The 24,331-nt window shown below is 42.8% G+C and overlaps 1 protein-coding gene across 2 annotated transcripts in view; it reads left to right on the top strand.

Annotated features, from left to right (window-relative positions):
• ydjc (YdjC chitooligosaccharide deacetylase homolog) overlaps positions 1–24,331 on the top strand; it is a 64,277-nt gene that overhangs the window by 225 nt on the left and 39,721 nt on the right. The window contains exon 1 of one of the 2 annotated variants that reach the window (XM_041201909.1): positions 155–907. The exons of the other annotated variant lie outside the window; for it this stretch is intronic. The gene's annotated coding sequence lies outside the window, so the exon portion shown is untranslated. Of the gene's footprint in view, positions 1–154; positions 908–24,331 lie in introns of those variants that run through there. 2 annotated transcript variants of the gene reach the window in all.

Raw genomic sequence — 24,331 nt, 5'->3', positions numbered from 1 at the left:
GCGAAGCTTTATGCCCGCGTGTTTTTTTTTGAACCATAAAAAAAAGCGGAAACACGATTTGACGCTTTGACGCAACTTTGCGTCTAAATTTCCCTTATCCATTTTTATTTTGCGCCAGTTTTGCCAATTTCAGCTACGAATCGCGCTGATTAAAAAAAAAAACCAGCCGCCAGACCAAGCAATAATAAACCCCTCAACCCTGGGCATGTAGTTGCCGGTTTAAATCTTCTGCTTTATCTAAGGGGCGGAAGGTCCATGAGGGCAAGACTGCAGCCTTGCCTTTCCGTTCGGAAACCGCCTGACCAAGATGGTCAGCCGTTTGAATCTTCGCCAGGGGTAAGATACTTCTGACACGGAGCTGGGCGGGGGAGTCAGGGTGGACTTTTGGCCGAAGGTATGATTCCCGCACCGTCTTCATAGACCCAGAGCATGTTCCTGGTTCCCAGAGGTTCGGAAGCGACTCCTGCTGATGTTGAAACACATTCTCTGAATCATGTTGGACGCAGCTGCCTTGGGGAGGGGCGAGCGGTGGGATTGCGGTTAATAAGACTCCTGGATGGGAATTTGACCTGAGGTTATTTCCCCCCCCTCCTCCTCCTCCTCCTCCTCCCCCCACGGATGTGGTTTTTTTTAATATATATATATACACACACACACACACACACATTGCAATACGTGTTGATGTGTCTCTAAAGGACGTAACATCCTCCTGAGCGAGGCGACATTTAACTGGCAAGACCTATTTAAAGGAGCAGAGCAAAGTCTCCCACTATTCGAGTTTTTTTTTTGGTCGATGTAAATATCAGTCAGGTTTCTTGTTTCCCCCCCCCAATCCGAGCCCAGTCAAGTCAAGTCCAGTCCGGTCCACAGCAACCGAGCATCAAGACCAGCATTTTGGACCCAACAGGTAACGCACCGGGATTATGATTAAAATGTTACAATGACTTCCCCTTAAAAAGGGTAACTTGAATATTGTGCCGTGCCGGCGGTAAATTCGGACTGGAACTGACAATGGGACAAGTTAACTGCGTTTAAAACTTTCTCAGGACTGAATCAGCGCCTTGTGCACAAGCTCAACCCCCTTCGGCCGTTGAAATGTTGTTTCCGAAGGCTTATTAGTTTAGGACTTGTGCGATGTTAAGAGATGCCCCCAGGAAAGCAACGTGCCTATTTTATGTGTGGATTGTTGTATGTGTTTGGATCTTTAGCTCACGGGCTCAAATTCCTTTTTTTTTAAAGGACAATTGGAAAAAAATGTCCATTTTTTTTTTATAAAAAAGCCAAAATTAACAAACGACTAACCGAATTGTGGTTTTGAATGAGATGTGATACCATTGGTAGTTTTGTTAATTATCACAGAAATTAACATGGTCCTCCCTCTCTTTTACAAGAGGAAGAATCGGCGGGTGCAGGTGTATTGTAAGACTTCAGGAAACCTTAAAACCCATCGCATATACCTGTAATGGTCACATTTTCTAGTTTGCAGTTAACACTGACAACCAGCGAAAATACGTCTACTTGAGTTAATTTTTTTTTATGAAGCAGTGCCTTAAGAATAAAGGCCGCTAATGAGTTTTCATTTCTTTTGGAGTAGGAAGGAAGCAGTGTCCGTGGTTCAAAAAAGAAATTTGGATGCTCCAAACATAGAAATATAGAAAATAGGAGCAGGAGTAGGTCATTCAGCCTCTCGAGCCTGCTCCACCATTCAATATGATCATGGCTGATCCTCTATCTCAACGCAGTACTCCCGCTCTCTCCCCATACCCTTTGGTGCCTTTAGAGTCCAGAAATCTTATCTATTTCCTTCTTAAATATATTCAGTGACGTGACCTCCACAGTCTTTGGTGGTAGGGAATTCCACAGGTTCACCATCCTCTGAGTGAAGAAGTTTCTCCTTATCTCAATCCTAAAAGGTCTACCCCATATCCTGAGACTGTGACCCCTCGTTCTAGACCCCCCCAGCCAGAGGAGACTTCATCCCTGCATCCAGTCTGTCCAGCCCTGTCAGAATTTTATGTGTTTCAATAAGATCTCCTCTCATTCCTCTAAACTCCAGTGAATGCAGGCCTCCTCAGCCCAATCTCTCCTCATACAACAATCCTGCCATTCCAGTAATCAGTCTGGTGAACCTTCCTCAGTGGCAAGTCTACCCTTTCTGGTGGGGTGGCAACACAGGAGTTGACGTGGGTATATAGCTAATTATGGTTTTCTAATGTTGGCTAAAAATAAAATACACTCTATGTCAAATTGAAGACTAAGTTCTGCTGTAGGATGTGTACCTTGTGATTGTCCCAAATTACGCAAGCTAAATCGATACATATATGTTATATTTGTCGTGGTTTTTATAAAGGCACCAATCACTCATGAGTGATTGGGTAAACATGTAGGTTCATTTATTGAGACTTCCAAAGAAGTATAACTATTTACAATACATATTTGTGTTTAGTTACCATTATATAAGTGTATCGGACCAGTGAATCTGAGTCTCTAGAGGTAATCTGCTGGTATGCCCAGATCTTGTAATGGTAACCTTTTCTGGAGATTTCTTTAATTGGTCACAGTGATCTGTGGGATTGGCACTCTAGGATGTTGTTACTGGTTGCATTTGGGAATTGGTCCTCTGCAGTAGAGCTGTACTTAGGAGCTGGAATGGATCTGAGTCGTCCTCTGTTATGTCTCACCATTTGATCTTTGTGTGTAATGACTTCATAGGACCTTGTTTCTGAACAAACTCTTGTCACCTCGGCTGGTTGCCACGTACCTTCTGTGGGATCCTGGATGTGACTTGTCCCAACTGTAAACTTGGCAATTCTGTAGCTGCATTTTTATCATGCACGTTGGTCATCTTTTGCAGTCTCAAAAGTTGATCTCTATTTCCTGATAGAGTAGAATGGGTAAGAGTAGGTAAATTAGAATGCACTAGTCTGCCCAAATGAGCTCTGCTGGTGATGGAATAGTTGCACTTAAAGGTGTCGCATTCAGATGTAACATTGTAATGTGTAGATCTTGCTTGGTCTGTCTACATTTGAGAATTAGAGATCTCACCATGTGAATCATTCGTTTAACTAGGTGGTTAGATCTAGCATAATGAGGAAAAGTAGTAGTGCGATCTTATTCCACTTCTCTCATATCCTGAAATGGCTCACCAATAAATTGCAAACCGTAATCCATAATGATCTCTCTAGGCACTCCAAATAAACTGAAAATAGCACTGGAGTGTCTTCAACAGTTGTGCTTGACGTATTGTGCAATTGTCGAACAATGGGATAATTGGTAAGTTAGTCAACAATGAAGTCAGTGTCATGGATATGAAAGAGGTCAGATGCGATTTTGGACCAAGAATGGGTAGGAACTTCATGTGAAATCAGTGGTTCTTTGTGATCACTTGGCACATGCTTTGCACTTCTTGACAATGACTTCAATGTCATTGATCAGACCTGGCCAATAGACTGTCTCTCTAGTGAGTCTTCTTGTTCGACCTATGCCCATGTGCAAGTGATGACGTTGTTGAAGAATATCAGGTTGCATGGATTCCGGTATGATAACCTGCCTGCCTTTAAAAGTGAGAGCCCGGGAGGTGCCTGGTTCATCCTTTTAAAGTCAAAATGGTCTCACGTATTTGTGGACTTGCTGAATTGAATCAGACCATCCTTCAATGATGGTTTTCCACAGTTTCTGCAGTGAGGAATCTTTCACTGCTTATTCCAGTAGCTGTTGAGAGTTTCACAGTAGTAGGTTTCATCATGGCCTTCCTTGTCTGTGGATACATGTCTTTTAGAATTCGCAAGTGTAGTATGTTGGCACTTGCCCCTGTGTCAGGGAGAACGTAAGTCTCTAAGGTACATGGATAGGATTTGGGTTGTGTGGAGGATCGGAAGTCAGATGGGATTGGGGAGGGGTTGGACATCGGTGGACAGCAGTGGGGATCTGAGATCGGAGGAGGGTGGGGGTTCGGACATTGAGGGGGCTGTCGGACAAAGTGTTGGGGGGGGGGTGCGATGGTGGTGATGCAGGGTCAGGGGTGGTTGGACGGTGGGGCGGGAGGGAGCAGAACATCAGCGGTGGGGGGGGGTGGGGTTGTGTCGGAGGTCAGATGGGAGGGCGGGTCAGGAGCGGTGTAGGGCCTGTGGGGGTGGGGGGGGTGTTGGTGGAAGGTGAGTGTCCGGTTGGGTTGGAGTGGGTCAGGATGGCGGGCTGTGGGGTGTGGGGGTCGAGTCATGTAGGGGGGAATTCCATGGGGAGTCATGAGGGGGTGGGAAATACCATGTCAGGTGGGCTAGTCGGGGGTGTGGAGGGAGTCCCCTGGAGGGTTCAGGGGTTTGGAGGGAGTCCCGTGGGGGTACTGGTCTTATATCGGCACAGTGGATTGTAAATGCTGAGGTGCTCAAATCCCAGAGGGAAACTTGAGACGGCAGCCACAACTCTTTTTTTCAATTTGTATTTTTATCTTGAGATACGTGCCTTGAATTCAGTAGTAATAAGTCCACCGATTCTTAGAGGTTTTTAAATGTTTAATAAATTAAACATTTATTAATAAAATAAATGATTTAAGCTCATAGGTCTATAAATTACTACTATGATAACTCTTATCTCCCCTAATCAATCTAACTCCCTGTTAAAGCAATAGTAAAACAATAAAGGTTTCAACAGACCCAGGCAAGGCACACAATATCCCGGACGGTGATACATAAAATGATTTCTCTTAACTTCAGTTCCTGGAAACAGCAGCTTGGTACATAGAGGCTGGAGGCTTTTCACACTTCTTAGATCTTAGAATTCCTTCCCTCCTTCCTTACACACAACCTCATCTCCTCTATAGATGTTTCTCCCTTTTTAATGTAAATCTTATTGTCCCAATATGTCTCTGCAACTTTTCCCATAATATAAATCTTTCATAGCATTCCTATTATCAGTAATCTTTGGGAAAAATAAACACACTGTCTGGCTTAGCCTCTGTTGGCACTGTGTAACGCCTTGCCATTTCTTTGAAACTCGGTACTTGGGTTTATCTTAAAAATACAAATGTTCTTCACAATTTCCATTCTAAAACTTCAGCCATGTTTACGCACATGACATTTCAAACCTAGTTTCTCTTCCGATACATCAAACACACAGACTAGGGGCAGAATTTTCTGCCGGCCGGCGATCCCTGCTGGAGAAATGGGCCCCGCTGCCATTTTATGTGGACGGGCCTTAATTGGGGTGTGACATCTGCCGGGATGCACTATGCACTCCCCCTGTAGGGGGGAGGGGGGATTCCCCAAAAGCGAGAGTGTGCTCTTAAGCGCATGCACAGGAAGGAGCGCACATCTCCCTGAGGCTAAGTGCTGCCTCAGGGAGATCGCGTACACTTTGAAAAATATTAAAACTAGAAAAAAAATCCTTAACATGTCCCCCTCATGTGACAATGTTCATAAATTACACTAAAAACTTTATTAAACTGTTTAAATCCCTACATGGAACCTCATCCCGCCGCTGGTTGAGGTTTCATGTTTTCTCTAGTTGCCGCCGAGGCTCCTGGCTGACCAGCCAGCCTTAAGATTGGACGGGCAGGTCCTTTCAATGATCCTGGCAATGGCCTCAATTGGCCATTGACAGGTCGGCGGGCCCGCAGCTGATTTAGCTGCGCCCCCACCTTCCTGAAAATTTAAATGGGGCGGGATGACATCGGAGGTTCCGCCCAACATCATCCCACGTCATTTGACGTGTCAGTGAGCAGGCCCCACCCCCCTGCTCGCCGATGGTAAAATTCTGCCCGAGTTGTCTGCAATTCTATTAAAACCCACTCACGCACACCTATTCACAGAAACTCATCTAAATCCTACAATTAACTTATCTTTACAATAAATTACAACAATATTATGAAAATTATTATATTTTCATGACAGGTCAGTAGTTACCCAGAAGTTAGAAGAGGATTTAATTCTCCTAACTTTTTCTGAGTACTATTTGTGTCACACAACCAGAAGCATCCGCTCATGTTTTCGGATGGTTCCCAGAGCAGGGCAATTGCCCAGAGCGATTTTGCATTTCTGGGCAATTCCTGTGCAAACGCTTAGCTTTGAAGGTTCGAGAAGGTTCCCCTGCGCATCTTTGGGTTACCCCCTAAATCCGACGCTGGGGAGCTCGAAAGTTACAGCCCCATATTTTTGGGGATCCTTTGGCTCTTCTGCTGTTAATCCTGACATGTTCAGCCTGTGTATACCTTCACTCTCAATTGCTAGGCAAATTTTATGGCTTACCTCTCTGGTTCAGACACCATCAGTACGCTGTTTAAACATTTTGAATTTGGATATTAGGACAGCTGCATCTCAATTTAAACTGAGGAATTTTGTGGACATTCTGAAAATATCCCTTTGATCTTCCTCCTTGTTTTATTCAATTTATTGTTCAGCAATGATCCTGAAGCCACCTATTATAATCACAATATTCTCTGACCTTATTTTCTGTATGATGGTTGTGTCTTTTTTTTGGTTGTTTGACTCTTCCCCACTAGCTATCAAGCCAGCCAATATGTTGGTCACTTGTCTTTGCCAACTGAGCTAACCCGGTGCTAGTCCTCTTGCTGCGCTGTCCCACTCACTGAACCGACAGGCAATGCACTGCACTCTCCCCACAAGGGATCCGTCTGCTTACCAGGTCTTTATTTGAGCACTATCTTCAAAGCTTTTCTATGCAGCCAGCACGCTGCATTCTCAACATTCTCCGATGCTCCAACTTCGTTGTGGTCTGACCAACATGTCGGGAGTCATCTTGTGCGATGTAGCACGATCTAAATCTGTAAACCATTTTGAACCTTAATCTTGCTGCCAGGCTCAGTCGTTTACATGGAGCCGCTGCTGCACACCATGTCGTGGTTTTATAATGATATAAAGTCACTCAAGGGATTGGATAAGCATGTTATCAGTTTATTTACTGAGGCTAGGCACAGATATACATGGGTATAAAGCTTTGAGACACCACTAGGAGAGCTGTATGGACTGTGTGCTCTGCTCAAAAGCAAAAGTGAAGCTAAAATTGGATTTCATGACACACTTCCTTCCTAGTGATGTCATGCTGCAATCCCTTAACGGCGTATTACAACATTATTCATAAAGAGTTAGGAACTAATGGTTATGTGAATGTACATCTGGACTGCCCTCAGGTGCTAAGCAACAATGCAGTCACGTGGAGAAATGTAAGAAATACTCAATGAAGCTCCAGAATTTTATGTATGATTATTTCAAACGTCTGAGAACCAGAAGACATAACATAGTGGCAGTGGTTGTCCTATGGGTCAGATTCAAACATCTTAAATGGACTTATTGTTGAATTGGGTTGAGCAAAAAGTCAACCCAAATTAGTGCCAACGAGAGATAAAAACATAGTGAATCATGGGGAAAATGAAATGGCAGCTGCTGCAGCAATGAATGTACAGCTACATCATATAACAAATTGGGAACTTGATGGTGCTGATGCATTTGAGAAGGTTAAACAAAATGGCGGAATGACATTCAATAGCTTTTAAAAGGCACTAGCAAAGAGGAAAAAGTCAGCTACGTCTTTTGTGGGAAGGAGAGAAAGGGTTAAATTTGTTTGATAGCTGGGAGATGAGTGAAGATAAAAAAAACCACAGACACAAATTCAGTACACATCTCCAGCCAAAGTCAAATCATTGGGTCCGCTGATGTGAATTTCAAAACCTTAGGTAGGAATCAGGTGAGCTTGCTGATGATTTCTTAACAAGGTTGAAAAACACAGCCAGAAAATGTAAGTTTAAGGAAACAGATGAGAAGCTGAAAGCCAGCTCATTTGCGGTTCTGCACACCCTGAAGTACAAAAAGACTTGACTGGAAAGGACAAGCTCACAATATCACAGGCTATAGACACTGCCAGAACACATGAAGCCACGGATAAACATATGAAGATGCTGACTACCCAGATGGCTTGCTTTCAGTTAAGTCAAGAGAAAGGCAGCCAGGTTGATGCAATGAAGTATCAACACAGGAGGAAATGCCGTGCATATGGATCAAACTGCAGAGCTTGTGGAAAGCCCAATCATAGGGGAAAGATGAGCAGAGCAAAGAAAGAAAATAGTAAAGGAGTTATCAGAGACCGAGCAACAGGATGAATGCAAAGAAAAATAAACCAAAGCCTCCATTCCCTGGAATGGAAGATGACAACAAATTTGAGAACACAATAGGTATAGGAACCAAATAAAAACAACACTGAAGAAGAGTCATACAGGCTCGAAACATTAACTCTGCTTCTCTCTCCACAGGGGCTGCCAGACCTGCTGAGTTTTCCCACCATCTTCTGTTTTTTATTTCAGATTTCCAGCATCCGCAGTGTTTTGCTTTTACCTTTAGGTATGGGAACCATACCGCATGAAATGGCTGGATGTGACAGTTCAGAAAAAAGAAATTCACACTGCCGTTCAAATCAGGAACAGGGTGAGGAACAAGCTCACAGCAATAAGTTTGAAGCTGAGGTTCGATACCAGGGCATAGAACAACATCATCCCTGCCCACAACATCTTTCCTAAAAGTTTGAAAGAAAGCAATTACCCAAGGAAAGATGCTCTGAAATCGAGCTTTGAAAGAAAGCAATTACCCAAGGAAAGATGCTCTGAAATCGAGCAATGTCATGCCTATGGCAGAGGGGGAACTGATATGTGACTGTTGGGGAACAACCCAAATCAAAGGGACACACAAAGGAAAAGATGTTAACTGTATGTTCTATACCACTGAAGCAGATGGTCCTGCTATCCCGGGGTTGAACAGTTGTGAAGAGCTGCAGCTTATCTCAACAAAACATGAGGTGTAGGTCATGTGACACAAGGCTGAAAAGCGCCTCCGAGCAGAAGCAAGGAAGATCTGATGCAAGCATACCCAGAGTGTTTTGATGGGACGATTGATGCTTTGAAGATTTGAGTATCCCATCGCTATTGATCCAGCGACAAAATCGGTGATTTATCTCCCATGTAAAGTACCAATAGAACTAAAAGGAAAGCTTGAAAGCAAGTTCCAAGAGTTGGAATAAACGAAAGTGATTGCTAGAGTCACAGAACCTACAGATTGGGTAAATTCCATCATTACAAGAGATAACATGCAAAGTCCGATGCAGCCAGATATTGAAATTCTCAGGGCAAATATTGAAAGAGCTCTTGACAGAAAAGGAAAGAGAACTAATTCATAAAGTTCAGGCAACTAAAGAAGATAATTTCCAAAAAATATAGCACTCCAAGATGAAAAGTTAGAACTGGAGAATAAAGTTGGTGATCTAGAAAGACTGAAGGCTAAGCAGGACATAACATGGCAAACTGAAAAGGAGCATATGGAAGAGAAACAGCAAGCTGTACAGCTAACAGAGGAGGCTGCCAATGTCTTATTAAATGCACTAAGGCCCAATGACAATCACTTTGTTAAATGACAAAATTCCGCTTGGCCTAAATAGCCAAGTGGTTATGGTACTGGGTTTGTAACCCCAAGATCAAGAGTTCAAATCTCACAATGGCAAACTATGAAACAATGTAACTTCATCTGAAACAGATGGAAACAGGTTTACTCAAAAGAGTATCAAGAGTTCAAATCTCACAATGGCAAACTATGGAACAATGTGACTTCATCTGAAACAGATGGAAACAGGTTTGTACTCGAAAGAGTATCAAGAGTTCAAAATTTAAAAGATTTAAAAGATTATCAAGAGTTCAAATCTCACAATGGCAAACTATGGAACAATGTGACTTCATCTGAAACAGATGGAAACAGGTTTGTACTCGAAAGAGTATCAAGAGTTCAAAATTTAAAAGATTTAAAAGATTATCAAGAGTTCAAATCTCACAATGGCAAACTGTGTAACTTCATCTGAAATAGATGGAAACGGGTTTGTACTTGAAACAGTTAAATGGCAAAATTCATTGTAAAGGTTTTAATCGCAATTACATGTTCAACAATGCAATTGCCTTAATAAGATGATGGGTATTGGCTCATAATATGTGGGACAGCTGGAACACTGAGGGGAGGAACCAGGAGAGCCTCTTGCTTTATTTTGCTGTCTTGGAAATAAACCTGTTTGAGATACAGGCTAGTTTTGATTCCTTCTTTCTCAGCATATAATTATTGGAATTAACGGGAGCATCCAAGTGAGAGATCCTGCATCTTGGGTCAAAACTTCAACAGAACATACTTCAAATAGAAAAACTTGAAAAGGGAAAAAATGCTGAGTTCAGACAGCAAATTAGTGAACTGCACATGCAGCTTAACCATGTGTCAGAGTTGGCCCACAAACTACAAGAAATGCTGCAGAGTTTAAAAAAGGAAATATGAAATGCAAGGAGCCAAGTTAATTGGGCACACCAGGAAGCTGAACATCTGATGGAAGACAGACACATTGTGGTTGGAAGAAAAACATATCCTACTGAATCATAATGCAGAGCTTGAGGACAAGTACTGCCAGGCCAAAGAATATGTGCAGCATGCTGCTCTGGCTCAAAACAGGTACAACATTTACCACCTAAGTGATACGGTGAATAATCTTTTTTGAGAAACGTAAACAAGCAAAACAGATTCTAAAGATGTTCAGCTTAAAGATAAACACCATTTAGTTTTATAATTAACATTTAACTAATGATTGGATCCGTTATGTTGATATGAAGGAATTTTTTTTTAAAAGAAAGAGGAACGTTATTATTTGTAAAGAGTTAGGAATTAATTGTTACGTGAATGTGGCAACCCCTCTGGATGTACATTTATTGCTGCACTGCAGTCAGGTACCAAGTGACAATGTGAAATGCACTCAATGATGCGCCAGCATTCTGAATCTAAAAGTGTGATTGTTTCTAACTTCTGAAAACCAGAAGACGTAACATTGATCCCGATGATATTGTCAACTCAACTCAGTGGGTAGTGCCTGGTGGGGGCGGTGGTGCAGGGTGCACCTTGGTACAAAACACAGGGAACTGGGGAGGGTGTCCCAGGCTCGGTATTGGGTTTGTCCAGCCTGAGCAGCCAGAGGCAGAGCTTCAGGCCTGGAAGACCAGCCTTTTTTTTAAAAAAAAGAATATGAACTATAAAGCTAAGCATTTTATTTTATTTTTTTGAAAGCCCGTCTTTAAGGTCATTTTCACTGAGTTGCTGCACTGCTGCTTCCGGCCATCCTTCAGGCAGCTTCGTGGTTCTGATTTATTTTTTTTAAAACCAGTCAACCCCAAAGCTGTCGGACTGTTAGACTGAGAGCAGAACAATGACTGGAGGAGCAGCAAAAGTAGGAGAGCTGCTCCTTCAATGGCAAAGATTTCATGGGCTCTTGGATTGTGCAGGGTGGGTTCTGCTAGGACCACTTAGCTCCTGACCTCGCTAAAGCCAAAGCCTAAATGTGGACAAAAGAGCTGAACTCAAGATGGGAGGTGAGAGTGACTGACCTTCACGTCAAGGCAGCATTTTGTTATGACCAGGATAGGGGGAGTGCGCAGTTGATCAAGCTCCACTACTCCACAGGTCATACCAATAGATTAAAAGTTTACTTTATGCATCAACGTGACCAATTGTTTACTTTCATTACTGGTATTCTGGTACCCAGAATAAAAGAGATTTTAACCAGGCTTCTTTCAATAAACAATAAACTTATTAGTTTATTATAAAACCAGTCTTGCCAAATAGAAAGGCAAAGCTTATCAACATATAGTATGGAATATTAAATTATACTAATTACTCTTTCAAAACACCCTAAGTGTCTGTCTCTCTCTCTCTCTCTCTCACGCACGCACGCGCACACACAAAATAAGGAATGAAATAAAAATAGAAATGGAGGAATTCATTCAATGGTTCAAAGGCAAAGGGTAGATGATGGAGTTCTTGAAATGGCGTCCGGGTTATACAGTTGGTCTTTCGGCACTGATTCATGAAAAAAATTACTGACTCTGGCACTGCTTTCCAAGCGGACTCATGGAATACTCAAAGACGCTCTATTCCAGTATGTACAGTATCCTCAGGAGCAGCTTATATTTACATTTGGCTGTGGACTGGTTCTGGACTGCAGAAGGCTGCTGTCTGCCTTCTCAAGCAGTTGGTCCTTCTCTTAAAGCAAAACCAAAACCCAGCTTTAAAACACAGTCTTCCAGGCATGGTTTTTTTTGAGCCATAAAACCCACGTGACCCCCCCCCCCCCAATTTGTACACAGTTCACCAAGGTCAAGAGGTTTACAGTTTTTTTTTCAGCTGCTTAATTACCCTTTCACCCTTTCTATGAATAGCAATCAGAGTCCTGCATTAACAGTTTCAGGGACTGAAACACAAATTCTTCCAGAATGTTCTAAGTCCTTGAAGATGATCCATTTTCTGTGATTAAAGTGTTCCTGACAATTTGACCAAGTGTGGCATCAAGGAGCCCCAGCAAAACCAGAGTCAATGGGAATCGGGGGAAAACTCTCCGCTGGCTGGAGCCATACCTAGCCCAAAGGAAGATGGTTGTGGTTGTTGACGTTTAATCATCTCTGTCCCAAGACATCACTGTAAGAGTTCCTCAGGGTAGTGTCCTCGGCCCAACCATCTTCAGCTACTTCATCAATGGCCTTCCCTCCATTGTAAGGTAGAATTGTGATGTTCGCTGATGATTAAATAATGTACAGCACTGTTCACAATAACTCAGCTGCTGAAGCAGCCTGTGCCCATATGCAGCAAGACTTGGACTACATTCAGGCTTGGGCTGATCTGGCAAGTAATATTTGCATCACACAAGTACCAGGCAATGATCATCTCCAGCAAGAGAGAATCCAACCATCTCCCCTTGACATTAAATGGCATTACCATCACTGAATCCCCCACTATCAACAATCTGAGGCTTATTATTGACCAGAAACTGAACTGGAGCAGCCATATAAATACTGTGGCTACAAGGGCAGGTTAGAGGCTGGGAATTGTGTGGAGAGTACGTCTCCTCCTCACTCACTAAAGCCTGTCCATTATCCACAAGGCACAAGTCAGGAGTGTGATGGAATACTCTGCACTAGTCTGGATGAGAGCAGCCCTCTTGAATGGCACCCCATCCACCACTTTCAATATCCACTCTCTCCACCTCCGATACACAGTGACAGCCGTGTGTACCAGTTACAAGATGTACTTCAGCAACTCACAGCCTCCTTCGGCACCTTCCAAACCCATGACCTCTATCACCTAGAGGGCAAGGGAAGCAGGTGCATGGGGACACCACCACCTGCAAGTTCCCCTCCAAGCCCCAAGCCATGGAAATATATTGCCGTTCCTTCACTGTCGCTGGGTCAAAATCCTGGAACTCCCTTCCTAACGGCACTGTGGGTGTACCTACACCACGTGGACTGCAGCAGTTCAAGAAGGCAGCTCATCACCATCTTCTCAAGGGCAATAAGAACGCTGGGCCAGCCAACAATGCCCATGTGCTGTTAAAGATTTAAAAAAAAACAGCTGGAATCAAAACTAGTCTGCTTAAGGTTTCAATGGAAACAGGAAATTGGATAAATAATCTAGTTTTTAACTTAATTTTATTTTAATGTATTTTTAACATTCTTGATTGACCAGCACCAGGGAGATCCACGTTTCTGTTGACCACTTAATTATAAATCATTAGGGTTTTCAGCAGCATCAAATTCACAGGCCTGAAAAGTTAAAGGTTTTGCTTTGGCTTTTTTTTAGCTCAGACTTATGTAACAAAAAGAGAGCACCGTTCATTTGTACGCTGTAGATATTTAACAACTGTGTGAGATTCTTAATGGCCTCTGTTTAAGTTGCAGAATTCTAATATGGCCATTTGGCAACTCCTAGCATTTACAAAAGCTTCTGCTCTTCCATATTAGAATGTTAATTTATTTGGGAAAGTTAAAATAAAGCACTCTGCAACAGCAAAAAGAGAATGTTGCTGTATTAATAATGGTATTCATTAGAAAGCACCACTGCTTTTAGCTGTTGAATTTTTAATCCTTTCTGGCTTTTCTGACAATCCATTTCTAAAAATATTAGACAAGGGATATGCTTGTTTTGTAGAACCTTGAGTCTGTAGAAAACCCACACGAACTGACCTAATAAGAGAAACGGCTGAAAAGCTGTGCAGGTCTGGCAGCCTCTGTGACGAGAGAAACGGATTTGACATTTTCAGTCCGTTATGATTCTTTAGAGCTGAGGAGTTCTGAAGAAGTCGTCTTGGACTCGAAACGTTAACTCTGTTCCTCTCCCCACAAATGTTGCCAGGACCTGAGTTCTTCCAGCACTTTGTTTCTGTTTCACCCCATTGCTTCCTGGGCCTCCTCCCTCTCTTGCTTCAAGGTTGAAGACGCTCGCTTTAAAGGAGGGGTGGTTCAATCACCAGTTTCAAAAGCTCTGTGTGTGAACAAGTTAAAATGTATGCACAGATTTGCAGGTGTGAGTGTGGTGCTGAGGGCTTTCTTCCAAAGCTCTCATCTTACCTTCCCTTGAAGTTGCTAAGACCTGTTGAATGCAATCTATTTGGGAACCCGATGAGACGAGACAAGACTGTGCTTTCAGTGCTCGAGTTAGTCGTTGCTCCAGCTCCTCCGATCATAGTTTCCCTCTCTCACAATCTTGCCACTCCTCCAGAGACCGAATCCATGATTGGAAGAGCAGCAAGGGTAGGAGAGAGGGAACCTGTGATTGAAGGAGCTGGAGCAGTTTTCTGATCATTCCCACTGGCCTTTCAGCTGCACTTAATGATTCATAACAACATCCTATGGAGGCCAAGGAGAAAAAGCAGGAAATGAAAGAACTGGAAGCACTCTCCACTGGTAACTAGGTTGGAGTGGGCCCATGGGAGCTGTCACTTGGCCTCATGCCAAGCAGGACTTGGCTGCCGTCTGCATCCACAGCATGAACCATTCCCAGGGAACTGGAATTTGGCCTCGAGTGATACTGAGCGAGGTGAGTGAGGGCTGTGACAGGGTGTCCAGAGAGGGAGGAGGGAGCTTGAGCATCAGCAAGTGAAATGGGACTGATCTTCCCCCTCTTCCTCCTTCTCTTCCTCCTGTACAACTCTCCAGGAGCAACACAAGCTTCGGCGTGGAGACTATGTTTCTTTTCTATACAGAACAGGTGGCCGAATACATAAAACAAAACCTGAGCAATTTTCCTGCAACCTGGTTGCAAGTATTGAATCTTTTCCCCCTAATTTGAATTTACTGTCATCGTGTCGATATGGTGCAATGTACAGAACATGTTAATGAGGCAGTCACCAAAATCAGAGTTATCATCTGCATAGTGTTATAAGTAACTAATGGGATATTTTCCTGTCAAATTAACAATATTGCTTGGTGCTGTTAAATTAGAATTTGTACTCTCTGGTGTGTGTGTGTGTGCGCGTGCGTGTGCGCTTTGGTGAATCTTGAAAGTGGAAAAAATAACATGCAGATGGAAGGTCGGCAGGTGAGCAGTTACAAATGAGCATGTTGCTTGCGTGCTTAGACGCAGACTGTGCTGTTGAACTGACCTCAGGACACGCCAAAAGCACTTTATGACTAATAAATACTTTTGACTTGTACTCACTGTTGCAAATTAGGAAACATCCCAGCCAATTTGTGCACGGCAAACTCCCCAAGCAGCACTGAAGTAAATGATGAGATTTGTTTGTGGTATTAGTTGAGGGGTCAGTATTAGCCAGGACACGGGGTAGGAACTCCCCTGCACTCAAAATAATGCCAATGGCTATTTTGCATCCACCTGAGAGAACAGACAGGTGTTCAATTTGACATTTCATCTGAAAGACAGTATCCTTGACTGCGCACAACTCCCTCAGCACCACACTGGAGTATCAGCCTGGATTGCGTGCTAAAGTCTCTACCCATTGAGCCACAGCAGACACTGACCATAGGACCCAACTAGGACTGAAGTAAGGGGACGGGGGCAGGATAGTAGGATGCTCTAGATTGAAGCAAGTTTGCAGCTGGTGTCTAAACAAAAGAGACTCTATTGGTAAAACTAATACTTTCCTTTCATGGGACCAGCAGGGACAGGAGTGCTTCTCTGAGTCCACTTATATTGCCCATTTTGGACATATTACTGGAGGTGTCATCATATATGAGGGAATCTACATTTTTGTCTGTGTTTTTTGGTTGGAGCCATTGTGTGTTAACTCCCGTGGGAGTGACCTTTGGTTGACTGGCAATTGGTACATTCTGTACCTTATTAAATGTTACAAGGGTTAATACATTAGATCCTATCTAAGAACAGGGGACTGACCCTGTTGAGAGATTCAACAGGTCAGTTATGTTCAGTGAACAGCAGTCCATGGTGAGCAGTGGTTGCAGTGATTAGCCTGGAGTGGAGGAGGCAGTAGAGGGTTGCTAGCTTCATGCTGGTGACTGGAGCTCAGAGAAGCTTGTGGAGCAGTATCAGCTCAATGAAGTTGAAGTGCAGTTGTCTGCTCCATGAAGTTGGCAGTTCGGGCAAAGGAAAACCCATGCGACATTGGATTCTGCTAGGAGCAACTGGGAAGCTGGGATCATGTGGTGATTAGATGCTAGGCTGCGGCCTTATGAGTCTAGTGGGACGCAGTCTTGGGAGAAGAGATTGAGCAGATGAATGATGAGTAGTCGCTAAGGTATTCCAAGTTTGAGTCCTGTTGCCTGACAGAACTACCAGCAGGCCAAAGAAGAAGCAGGAAGGCCTTTAGGCTGAATAGGAGCTCCTGTTGAGGGAAATCATCAACCCCCTCATGCAGAAAGCAAGCTTTGAAGAATTTTTATGACTCACTGACATCTGGATGGATTGCTGGGGAAATTTAGGATCCTGTCTTGGTTGTTTGTTTAAAATTGTGGCTTCTTGTGGTTTTATTCTTAGTAAGTAACTGGGGTTTCAAATTTCATCCACTTTTTAAAAAAAAAGTTACTGGCCCCTAATCTGGCCTGGCCTGAGATTGTAACACAGTCTCCAACCTCCCTTCCATCCCATTAATGGACCAGATGAGTTTTTTTTTTTACAACAATTAATAATCATTTCATGGTCTACTACTGAAACTAGCTTTCAAATCCAGATTTTAAGTGAACTCAAATTCCACTACCAGCTGCTGTGGTGGGATTTGAACACATGTCTCAGAGAATTTGCCTGGTCCTCTGATTTTACAGGTCCAATGGCATTAACACCACGCCACTGTCTCACGGGTGTGATTTCTTGCTATTAACAATGTCATTTAAAATCTGCCCCTTTGGTTGAAGAAGGACTTGCATTTATATAGCACCTTTCATGGCCACAGGATGTCCCAAAGTGCTTTTGCAGCCAGTGAAGTACTTTTTGAAGTATAGTCTCTGTTGTAATGTAGGAACTGTCAGAATAACGTGCCCACTTCCTGACACTCTTCCTTTGTAAGTATGTACACAGGCCTTTGAAAGCGATTCCAAAAGATAATAGAAGGGTTCAGAGGCTTTAGCTATAGATTTCTATAATCCTAAGGGTGCTGCTGCTTGTTCCTAAAATGCTGTGTTTTGTTTGCATATAAATAGACTGCTTAAATGTTTGGTTTGTTTGGACTTTGAGAAGGTTAAGTAAAACCTTTATCTGGAAAACACAGACTAATCAGCTTTTTGCAAATCTGAAGGTGACTCATTTGTGCTCTTTAATTACTGTTGGACTATTACATCATCATTCCAGGACTAGGGAAAGTAATTGTTAAAGGAAATGCATTCTCTCTGGTGAAACCGTATTTGAACAGAAACTATGTGGAACCATTTCGTGATATTGGATTATTTTATGGTGTGTGCTGAAGTTGTGATAATGTGTTGCTAATCTTTAATTGGTTCCCTTGCTGTCTCACACACACACCTGCAGTGTTCACAATGGAAAATTCCAGTCTGTCAGTTATATATGTCCCGTTGTGCAACGTGACACGTACACTCATTTCTACAGCTCCCCCAAAATGTGGAGACTGAAGCACGGGGATTGTGTGAGCCTGTATACGTGTGGTTTTTGGGAACTTTGTTAATGTACCACTTTTCCCAGTTCTGCCCTTCTGTGTCAACATTAGCATTCCCATTGGAGTTAGTTGAGGTAATTTTATTCAATAACACTTCTTTTCTCCAGTACCTCAGCTCTAGTCTCCACCTTCTCGAGGGCAGTCGGGGATGCCGGCCCTCCCAGTGACACTCACATGCCAACAAAGGGTTGAATGGTCTACTCCTACCAGAGCTTTGAGCACATAATGTAGCCTGACTTCCAGTGCAGTACCGAGGAAGTGCTGCACTTCCGAGAGATGAAACTTTAAAACGAGGCCTCAGCTCTTTCAAGGCAACGTATAAGGTCCCACAGCACTATTGGAAATAGGTACCGAGGGTTCTCTTGCAATCATGGCCGATATTTATCCTTCAAATGCCACCCAAAACTCATGATTTGATCAATTGTTTCATTAGTTTGCGGGAGCCTGCTGTGCGCACTTGGGTTGTTGTGTTTCCTACTTTGCAACAGTGGCTTTACTTCATATACTTCATTAGCTGTGAAGTGCTTTTGGACCTCCATGAGATCATTTTAAAGCTAATATATAAATAAAGACTTTAATGTTTTAAAAAGAGGTTAAGGGTTGAACCCTCAAATTATAAACCCCTGTGATCCATTCCTCGATTGTGGGATGGAACAAGAGACCACCTGGAAAGAGCAGGTTGGCGGGTGGTGGGTGTAAGGATAGTGATTTTCCCCAGATACTTAAGCCACTAAAGAGCCTCCGAGGTGGGATCCTAATGTGGGATAAACTTCAGCATTGACACAAGATGCCATCCTGGTAAAGAATTTGAAGCTTGCAGTGGGAATGCCTAGAGAATCGTTCTGGATCCGATTGCCACTTAAGTTGATTGCCAGCCCTCATTAAGGGGGCTACACAGCATTTTGGTGACTAGCCCATCACCCAATGCCCTCCCCTAACAGCGACCAGCAAATTGAGTGTAAACAGGTTGGAGGCTTTCGAGCGCTAATCAAAGGTAAATCACTTTTTACTGTTCACTTGCTGCTGCGGGTTTGAAGAGAACTTTTGGAACACTCTGGGGAACTTTCTATGACATTTCAACTTCACCAACACTCTTATCAACATTTACTCCAAAATTTCTGAGGGCTTCACGAGTGCTGTGCTCTTGTAGATGTTACCTGGAGAAGGGGAGTAGTTGGTCATCCTCACCTTAACCACCATGGAATGTAATGCTGGAAAGAATGGGAGGAGGACGAGAGGCCAGGCACAGCAGCATCAGCTGCTGCGGGAACGCAAGGGTGAAGTGGACTCCTTCCCAGCCCTGAGGTACCCCACTTCTTGAGATATCCTGTGGCACCCACTTTCTTGGTCCCTGAGTGATCTTGAAACATGTTGCTGTGTGTCATTCGTCGCACTCCACACCTTCAGAGGAACTGGCTGCATGGAGCTCACTTATACTGCTCCATGAAAATGTTGTCCAGATAGCACTGGAGTTCCGGACTTTCAAATTTCTGGTTTAGAATCTCCAGGCAAGTTCAAGTTTTGGTCCTAATTGCCGATGACCACAACGTGTGCTAAAACCAGACTTTCAATGACTTATTAAACAGCACCAATTTAATTACAGAAAATTCTGGAAAGGCCAGGTAGCATCTGTGGGAGAAAAGAACTGAGTTAACGTCTCACCTCTCACTCAGAGGTTTATGGTATAATTATCACGTCAGAGCCTTGAGCACGTAATCTAATCTAACATGATAGTGCAGTGCTGAGTAAGTGCTACACTGTTGGAAGTGCCATCTTCTGGATGAGACGTTAAACCAAGGCACTGTCACTGAGCTGAAACGTTAACTCTGTTCTAGATGCCAACTGACCTGCTATGTATTTCCAACATTTTCTGTTTTTTATTTCAGATTTCCAGCATCTGTAATATTTTGCTGTTGACAGTTTGGTTCCTGTTTTCATTCTTTCACCAAAATAACCTGTCCTGTTATTATAGAATAAGCATGGCTGATCAACTCTGAGGAGTTTATAGATCTAATGGGTTAGAGTGAGGCAGCAGGTCTTGTCTACCTGGTTTTCAGAAACCCATTTGACACTGTTTCCACAGAAGACCAGGCCCATGCTCTTTGCATGGAAAGGATGACAAAGAATCAGGCTAGGTTGTCACTTGGCTAAAATGTTATACAGCAAAGATTGTTAATCAGGTGTCAGACAGGAAGCAGTCAGCAGATTCCCACAGCGACTGGAGTTCGTGCTGCTGTGATTTATAACTCCTATAAATGACGTAGTGGGTGGAACAATGTCCGATGCATCTGTGTTTACAGATGGCACATCAGTATTTACAGATGACACCAATTGGTTTCGGTTGCCAATTATACTAATCGAGGCTTGATAATTAGAAGGAATCTGGACAGGTGGTTAGAATATAAGGAAGGAGAAAATGTGAATTTTGTTACTCAAAAATAAAAGGGCATTTATTTGAAAAGAAATTGTTTTATGGGATGTGCACGTAGATGGCGAGGCTAGCATTTATTGTCCATCCCTAACTGCCCGTGAGAAGGTTCATCATCTTGAACCACTGCAGTCCATGGGGTGAAAGTACTCCCACATGTACGTTTTAGACCAGTTTCACGGATGAGACAAGGCAACAGAGAGATACTTTAGTTCAGCAATTCTGGAAAATTTATTGAACATTAACATTTAACAAACCAGGCAGTGGTTTACAGGTCGTTACAGGCTTTACTGCCTGTTTGGACTGTGGTCTTCCCTTACCTGTAATTTTACCTGTAAAAAGATTGTCCTTTGTGATGGTTTCCTCCTGTTGGTGACGAGGATCTTTTTGGCTTGCCCAGCTTCCAGTGCCTGAGTCTCCTTACATGATGTAATTGTTTTCCTGGATGTGATTAAGTTAGTCCTGGGTATCCAAAAGTTGCGCTTCCAGCAAACTCTACATAACTCCTGATCTTAATTGTATTATCAGGGAGCTAATGAGGTTTGCAATCGTAACCCAAACCAGTGCTTTGTGCTGAATTTGTTATACAGACATGAGAAGTTTAAAATGCATAAAACTAATCACTGTAAGGACCCTTAGAGGTATCAGTAGTTACAAAATGGAATGTTAACATGATTAAGCGTAGACTATAGTTGAACAAAATTCCTTTTGAATATTAACACAATTAGTACAATTGAATACACAGCATAATTCCCCACCCTGAGGGTGAATTCTCCTTAGTGAATTCTCATTGATTACTTCTTCATCAAGGTAGCCCATTCTAAATGGCTGGCTCGTTTCTGCAAGTTCTTGTTCGAGCTTTTCAAATAACAGAGCATAATGACTACCATGAACACGAAAGGTTTGTACCAACACCAATAACATAGATAAGATTCTGAGCCAAGGATGTTGTCCTGCATCATAAACAGTTTCCCACCATTTGTGCTTACCTAATGGCTCAACTGGCTTCTTTCTTAATCAATTATTCTCTATCACCTTAATGAAATGTATCTGAGGGGTAGATTTTTCTGTGATGGAGAAAGGTGATATAGGGTGTCCAAATTGTGCGACAGTTTTAAGGGCTTCATTTCTGCACGGACTTCTCTCATTAATTCTGTAATGTTGTAACCCTTATCACCTCCCCTTAATAACATTCAGACAACAGATCATAGATGGATTTGGAAGATTCTCCAGCTCTCCCTTCACCAGCATTCATCTTGCGGATAGGTCTTGCTCAGAACTAGTTCTCCCCAGCCTTCATCTGTCCTAATCCTGCTGACAGTGCAGCATTATAGGCATACAAAGCCTTTTTCTGCTGTTTAACCCTTACTTGTTTCAAGGTCAGTTTCTTAATGAAGCATGTGTCAATGTCTTGATGAGTTAAAATGTTGTCTCACCCACCTGGCCACATTACGCGCTTTATGCTAACTGAACTTGCCTGAGACCCATCCTTTAGTGCAAATTCATCATGCATGTTAATTACTTCACACGTAACAAATCGCATTTGTGCTCACACGCCAGTATCCCAATATCATGCCACATACGTAATCCAGTACCAGTCGTTTGTTGACTTTCAGGTTGACTTTCAAAAGATCAGGCCATGTCTGGAGAAAACTCAGATGCTTTGGGTTGTAGCCAGACTAACATTGCAATTTTCTTAAAAGGTTCAAAGACAAGACCACAGATATCTCCAGGAGAACACTAGCAATTGAAAATTCTTATCTGCACATTCTAACTTTCATTAGAAGCACATGGACGTCAGATTTTAAGCTTCCATTGAATTACACCCAGGTGATTTATTCCAATTCAACTCACAAAATGACGTTAGAAAAATTCTCAATTGTGGCTATGATTTTTCTGCCTCAGTGACTTCCTCCTGTTCTATCTTACACATCCCAATCCATTCTATATCATTCATGAGTCCTGGAGAAATTTTGCTGTGTTACACAATACAGAATTCCTTAAACCCGAAATCAAATCATCCTCATTTGATTCCTGGCAATCGCACATTTTGTTTGTCTGTTCTTTATTTTAGCTCTTTAATATCTCAAAAATTAATTATGCCTACCATTTTTATAATTTCAAAATTATCCCAAATTCAAACAGAAGCATTAATTGGCTGACAGGTTTATCCTCCTCCCAAAGAAGTTTATGTATATTCCGAAATCACCTAGACTGAATATACTTTTTAAAAAAAACAGAATAAACTTCCAGTAAGTTTTCCTTTACTTGAAATAGCAACTCTCATTGATTCAAATTATCAATTCCAATCTCTGAACCAATTACGCCCAGGTTTAGCTGTTTGAAGTGGTGCTTTTACATCTGAGACAAATGTGCTTGTAACCATTCAAACACTTAGGCCATTTGTTATCTTCCAAGACTGAATGGTTCGGACTGAGTCCGTGGAAGGCAAAGCCTTTAGTCCAAATCATCACTGTTCTGTTCTTTGATTTCTTGCTGCATTGTCAGTACGTGTGAGGGCCTAAACATCATTCAGTCATATCCGTAAACGCCACTTGTAGCTGCATTTTTAATGTAACCAAGGTGATTAAACAACTAGAATCACCTTAAATGTCCCAGGTTCCAATTCATACATTAAACATTTCAAAACAGCAAATTAATGTGTGCGCGAATTTTATTTACAGAATTAAAAATTCTCACATTTTGCCATAATAACCAGAATGTTCCCATGGCCACCAATGAAACTTTACAACCCAACAGGTTAGTTAACTTTAACACTCCCAATTTAACTCAAACCAATACTTATTAGCTAATCGCAGCACATAATAGCATGTGCTTTCAAAGAGGAAAAGATAAATGACATCAATTTTTCCCAGAGATAAAAACAAAAAACTGCGGATGCTGGAAATCCAAAACAAAAACAGAATTACCTGGAAAAACTCAGCAGGTCTGGCAGCATCGGCGGAGAAGAAGAGTTGACGTTTCGAGTCCTCATGACCCTTCGACAGAACTAGGTGAATCCCAGGAAGGGTTGAAATATAAGCTGGTTTAAGGTGGTTGGGTGGTGGGGGGGTCGCTGGTTGGATGGGGGGAGAGGGAGAGAAGTGGAGGGGGATGGTGTGGTTGTAGGCAAAAGCAGTGATAGAAGCAGATCATCAAAAGATGTCACAGACGGCAGAACAAAAGAACACATAGGTGTCGAAGTTGGTGATATTATCTAAACGAATGTGCTAATTAAGAATGGATGGTAGGGCACTCAAGGTATAGCTCTAGTGGGGGTGAGGGGAGCATAAAAGATTTAAAAATATTTAAAAATAATGGAAATAGGAGGGAAAAAGAAAAATCTATATAATTTATTGGAAAAAAACAAAAGGAAGGAGGAAGAAACAGAAAGGGGGTGGGGATGGAGGAGGGAGGTCAAGACCTAAAGTTGTTGAATTCAATATTCAGTCCGGAAGGCTGTAAAGTGCCTAGTCGGAAGATGAGGTGTTGTTCCTCCAGTTTGCGTTGGGCTTCACTGGAACAATGCAGCAAGCCAAGGACAGACATGTGGGCAAGAGAGCAGGGTGGAGTGTTGAAATGGCAAGCGACAGGGAGGTTTGGGTCATTCTTGCGGACAGACCACAGGTGTTCTGCAAAGCGGTCACCCAGTTTACGTTTGGTCTCTCCAATGTAGAGGAGACTGCATTGGGAGCAACGAATGCAGTAGACTAAGTTGGGGGAAATGCAAGTGAAATGTTGCTTCACTTGAAAGGAGTGTTTGGGCCCTTGGACGGTGAGGAGAGAGGAAGTGAAAGGGCAGGTGTTACATCTTTTGCGTGGGCATGGGGTGGTGCCATAGGTGGGGGTTGGGGAGTAGGGGGTGATGGAGGAGTGAACCAGGGTGTCCCGGAGGGAACGATCCCTACGGAATGCCGACGGGGGGTGAAGGGAAGATGTGTTTGTGGTGGCATCATGCTGGAGGTAGAGGTCAGTGCG

This window comes from Carcharodon carcharias, chromosome 13, assembly GCF_017639515.1.
Source record: "Carcharodon carcharias isolate sCarCar2 chromosome 13, sCarCar2.pri, whole genome shotgun sequence".
Classification (NCBI taxonomy): Eukaryota; Metazoa; Chordata; class Chondrichthyes; order Lamniformes; family Lamnidae; genus Carcharodon; species Carcharodon carcharias.
Note: the sequence above shows the minus strand (reverse complement) of the source record. Positions and strands in the feature narration are given on the sequence as shown.